The sequence below is a fragment of the Musca vetustissima genome, unplaced genomic scaffold (assembly GCF_032173495.1).
Source record: "Musca vetustissima isolate MV318-11 ecotype Yass unplaced genomic scaffold, APGP_CSIRO_Mvet_v1 utg140909, whole genome shotgun sequence".
In the NCBI taxonomy this organism is placed as follows: Eukaryota; Metazoa; Arthropoda; class Insecta; order Diptera; family Muscidae; genus Musca; species Musca vetustissima.
Window position 1 is genome coordinate 19,221 of NW_026879447.1, and position 6,393 is coordinate 25,613.

Sequence of the window (6,393 nt, forward strand, 5' to 3'; positions counted from 1 at the left end):
TAGGCGTTGTCCTGGACCATAACTGAAATCTAATGGAAAATTTCAAAGCGACAGGGCTATATTTCCGCCCTCTAGTGTGGTAATGGGTTACTAAATAATATCTGAATACGTAAGCACCTGTAATTATTTACGTGCAACTCCCACATCTGAGTACATAGTACCATAAAATTGGTATCAATTTAAATGTGAACTCCTCTTCAACATACGGTCAACTTGTCGGGTGTAGATCCTTCAGGGGCAAATATATACGCCATAGAATACAAATGTTGTCAACTTGTCGGGTGTAGGTCCTTCAGGGACAAATATATACGCCATAGAATACAAATGTTGTAATTTTTCACACAAAAGTCAGGGTCCAATTGATCAGCTAAATATTGACCGATCTTTATCAAAACAGGCCTGCTTATTCTTAGGCCCGATCCCCTTCTCCATGTAAAATTTCACGATGTTCAGACCATAACTGCGGCCTGTGGAGCGACAAGAAAAACCGACAAAAATTTAGTATTTGGTCCATTTCATCCCCTAAATATTAACCAATCTTTATTAAAAACAATAGGTCAGAACCCATCCTACATGCAAAGTTTCGTGAAGATTGGTCCATAACTGTGGCCTGTATCGTGTTTACAAATTATAATGGACAGACGGATGAACGGACGGACACACATGTCTAGATCGACTCAGCTAGTCGAGATATGACGATCGGTATACTTGAAGGTGGGTCTAGGACCAATATTTCGTGGCGTTACAAACTCTTGGGGCTGCACAAAGCTATAATACCCTACAACATAGTTGTGTAGGGTATAACAAGAGAACTCCCTGGCTGCATCTTATAACGTTAAACAGCTAATATGGACCAAATCTCAATGATGACAATTTTGGAAAATAAACTATATCTGTAGTCTTTGGTGGTAATCGGTTCATATTAATGGCCCAACAACTGTTCGGAAAAAGTGGACCATAAGTTTTGTGTAAAACCTAAAAAAACTTGACCCTGCGAATTTGAAAATATATAAATATCAAATTAATTTTACGTTTATGGTTTCACATGATTGCATATTTTGCTCGTATTTGGGGTCTATCACCGCAGAAAGTTAAAATCTTTGGGGAGTCTCATATCCGACTATACTATTTTGTTTGCATCGATACTCAAATCGATTATTATTGTGAAATTTTGTTCTTATACGTTTCATTGCAACACAGAAATGCAGTGGTGTCTTGCCGCAACGTCCCGGTCATTTCTACGTAGTCAATTATGAAACAAATTTGAAAAGGGCGTAACGACTGACAATATCTCATATTAACACTTTCTTATTTATTTCATTGCAATGCAATGTGAAAGTGTGCTTGTTATTAGCCAAACTAATTATTAAAAGCGGTTGAATACAATTTCAATGAAGTGTCAATTTTTAATTGACTTGCTAATTAAGAAAACACAGCAAAAATCATATATATATATATATATATATATAGCAACAATTTTAAAATTAAATTATTTCACTTAAAATACTTAAAAAATAAAAAACAAAACATTTTTAAGCAAAATAAAACAGTTGATGTCTCTAAGCAGATGTTCATTGGGGGTTTTCAATAAATAAAAAAACATTCATATTATGCAAATCTTAACACGAGAAAGCATTTGTTTGGTTTTTCATCACATACGTATTTATTTTCAAATTAATTTCAGTTTTTCCAAAGTTTGTTTGTTTGTTTGTTATGAAAAAATGTCACATGACTTATAAATTATTTCCTGGATATGTTTTCGCAATACGATGTTTTTTTTTATTAAATGGCGACACGTTTTCTTTGTGTTGCTTTTTTTAAATTGCTTCAAAAAAATTTGCAGAGACAAAGAAAGAAAATTTTAAAAATAAAAATTTAACACCCACGAAAAAGTGAAAACAATTTTTTTTTTAATTTTTAAAAACAAAATTAATGATGAAATTAGTTTGCTTGTTATTATTAATAATGTTTTTTAATTGGTTATACATACATATTGATGTACATATATAATGAAGAGCATACAAAAACAAATTATGTTTCATGTTTTGTAGATATGTACGGATATATTTGGCAAATGCGTGCGGTTCAATGAATGTGCAGCGTATTTTTTCTTTAGATATTTTCATTTATGTTGATTAATAAATTCGACCATCTCCCAGTCTTTATGTCAAGGGAGAGATAAAGAAAGAGATATTTATTTTAGTACTCAATGACTTGCTAAAATATAGCATTTTTTCATTCAATATTTGTTTCTAGAAAATCTTTATAGATTTAGTTTGCCGCGTGATTAAGAAAAATCTTATTTTATGAATAGTTTTTGTGTGCAAAGTTCACATTTGTGATCTTGTGGTTGTAGTTATGTGTGGAGGATTATGATGTGTTGAATTTGGAAGATATGCTGATGAAATGAAATGATTTCTTAAAACCTTTAAAATTTCATAATCATGAATATAACAGAGGAAAAATTCAGAATCAGAATCACAAAACAAGTAATTAACATTTAAAAAAAAAATAATAATCAGAGATTTCGCTATATAACCTTACAAGCCTTACGCCACAGTTGGTTGTAGATTAGTTATTTTAATAAAATATTCATTTCCCATAATTATTTTAAATACAATTCTTTTATTTTTCATAAATTTGTTTAGATGAAAACCAGGTAATTGAATAAAAAATTAATCAATTTTATTTAATATTAAAAAAATATTTTTTGAAAATTCAAAAAAAAATTGAACATTCCCAACATAGACCCATTAGGCTTTTTGGCTTTTTTTCTCAAAAATGATTTGCTGTTGTTTGATAACTTTGTATAGATAAAAACCAATATGGCAACAAGTAACTAAATAAAAAAATTATTAAATTTTATTTAACATTCTCAATATATATATATATATATATATAGGGGAGAGGGGGGCACCTTTGAACACTTTTTGCTTTCAAGCCTCATAAAATTTTTATACCCTTCACCACACTGTGGTACAGGGTATTATGTCTTTGTGCATATGTTTGTAACAGGCAAAAATAATCGAGATAGACCCATGGTTCCTTTTGAGAATATGCATAGAATCACTTTCTGAGCCGATTTATGCATGTCCGTCTGTCCGTCCGTCCGTCTGTCCGTCCATGTATTTTTGTTAACAAAGTACAGGTCGCATTTATGATCCGATTTGGAGGAAATTTGGCACAGGTCACTTAATTGGCCCAAGGACGAAACCTATTGAAATTGGGGAAAATCGGTCCACGTTTAGGCATAGCTCCCTTATAAGGGTACCCCAAAATGTTCGGTATTTTGAGGTTCTTGAGCGCGTTTTTTAACTGAATTCGCTAAAATTTAGTACTTTGAGTTCTTATTGGGTAGCAAATCTCTCTACCAAAAATTATATATAAAGGTAAATTTTTTCGGATAGCCCCCATATAAGGGTACCCCCAAATTTTCGGTATTTTGAGGTTCTTGAGCGCGTTTTTTAACTGAATTCGCTGAAATTTGGTACATTGAGTTCTTATTGGGTAGCAAATCTCCCTACCAAAAATTATAAATAAAGGTCCATTTTTTCGGATAGCCCCCATATAAGATTACCCCAAATTTTCGGTATTTTGGGGGTTTTGATAGCATTTTTCGACCGAATTTGCTGAAATTTGGTACTTTGTGTTCTCATTGGGTAGCAAATCTCCCTACCAAAAATTAAAAATAAATGTCCTTTTTTTCGGATAGCCCCCATATAAGGGTACCCCCAATTTTCGGTATTTTCGGGTTCTAGGGCTTGTTTTATAACTGAATTCTCTGAAATTTTGTACATTGGGTTCTTATTGGGTACCAAATTACTCCACTAAAAATTATAAATATAGGTCTAGTTTTTCTGGTAGTCCCCATATAACGGTACCCCAAATTTTTGGTATTTTGGGGGTTCTGATCGTATTTTTCAACCAAATTGACTGTAATTTAGTACGTCGAGTTCTTATTAGGTAGCACATCTCTACACTATAAATATTGGTCAATTTTTTCTGGTAGCCCCCAGGTTTTGAGATTCTTGAACCAATTTTTTTTCTGGCACAGGATATTATGTTTTTGTGCATATGTTTGTAACAGGCAGAAGAAAACGAGACTGACACATACGACTTCTGTTAGGATTCATTTGTTGAATATACTCAAAGTGGTGAAGGGTAGCATATAGTCGGCCCCGTCCGACTTTACTACTTTCCTTACTGGTTTATTTTATAATTTTTGGTTTCTTATAAATTTTAACTAATAGGTACGTATGTAACCTTTACAATGAATATACATATGACATACTTTAAGCTTAATATAAATATTTTATTGCTTTTTTAAGGGAGGAAGTCAAAGAAAGTCAAATTAATATGGTGAAAAATACAGTTGATTTCGTAGTCTTATTAGCGGGATGAAAAAAATTAAACCCAGATTTTATGAGCGCTGTTCAAAGGTGCCCCCGTTCAAAAGGTGCCCCCCTCTCCCCTACATATAATTTTTTTTAAATTCAAAATTATGTTAATTTATTTTTTAATTAAATATCAGAACATCCCCAAAATATGTCCATTCGACTTTTGAATTTGTATACCCTTCACCACACTGTGGTACTGTGGGGTATTATGTCTTTGTGCATATGTTTGTAACTGACAAAACGAATGGAGATAGATCCATGAGAATATGCATGGAATCACTTTCTGAGTCGATTTATGCATGTCCGTCTGTCCGTCCATGTATTTGAGCAAGGTGCAGATCGCATTTATGATCCGATTTAGATGAAATTTGGTACAGCTCACTTATTTGGCCCAGGGATGAACCCTATTGAAATTGGAGAAAATCGGTTCAGATTTAGATATATCTCCCATATATATTTTCGTCAGATTTTATGACTAAAGCTTTTATATTTCTCTGGATTTGAATGAAATTGTGCATAACGCACTGAATTGAGTCTAGAATGGTGTGTGCTAAGTTTTGTGCAAATCGGTTCCGATTTAGATATAGCTCCCATATATATTTTCGTCCGATTTAATGTAAATTGTATACCAAAGAACCAAAGTGTGGTCAACAATGTTGTTCATTGTACCGAAGTTGGTATAGCCTTACATGAATAAAGTTTTCTTGGAATCGGTTCAGATTTACATATAGCTCCTATATATATTTATATATATATATATATATATTTTCGTCAGATTTTAAGTAAATGGTAAACTAAAGACCCATAGCTAGGCCGATTGACACCACGTACGGGAGTTAATATATATTAATCTCTGGCAAGTTTCGTTGAAATCGGTTCAGATATTGTACACCAAATAATCAATTGATGTTAACACGTTTACATATAGATAAAGATCATATATTTAAGTTCGTTCAATTTCATGTCAATGTTTCTTCAAGAATGCGACGTCTGTTAGGGTACAAATGAATAATGTACCCAACGTGGTGAAGGATATCGTATAGTCGGCCCAGTATGACTATACTACTCTCCTTACTGTTTTTTCGGGATCTTACGCATTTATCCATGATTCGTCGCCTGTGACGATTTTATAAACTGTTCCATCGATTCATCGCCATACATAATTTAAGGTTCATCGATCCACTTTTGCTTTGATAACTCAAAGCGAAAGTTTGGGCAAATGTATGCTATTGGGCCTCTGTTACTCAAGTATGTGGAAAATTTTTAGGAAGGAAGTAGGTGTGGAGCCTTTCAAAATACTGCTGGTGCAAGAATTGAACCCGTATAATCTGCCGCAATACAGAATTTTGTTGAATGCGCTCGTGGATAGTTGACGGAAAATCCACATTATGAGAGCATGCTAAAATTGAAGTAAGCAATCGGAGTAACTTATGTGGACCGTACTATAGATTCAAATAAAGTTTCCTGCATTTGTCTGAATATTATGATTTGTTATTTAACTTCCTATAACTCTTAACAAACCTTTACATGAAAAAATCGACCCTTCATCAACACTCCTTAAAATTATACAATTGAAATAAAACGAAAGGAAGGAGATCAGGCACAAATGGTTGAAAATTTTAAAACTTATGAAATTGTATACAAAAATTATACTTTGTGCTTCTGTGTTTTATAAAGTACATTGCTCACGTTTCTAAACACGTGTATAAGAATTACAAAAATATATTTTTTTTTACTTTATAGTAAAATGTATTGCCAATTTGGCAGAACTGTCAAAACACATCAACTTCTCAGTCTTCAAAGTGATTGTATTATTCTATGCCTATGAAAAAAAAAACAACGAAAAATTAATCGTAGAAAATATAATATACCTATATATATATATATATATATATATATTACCTACCTATTATTGTTTAGATTAACTGATTGAATAGCCCTTTAAACAAATTCAATTCTGGCGCCTTTATTAAAATATCATACCCCTTTTTCGAAC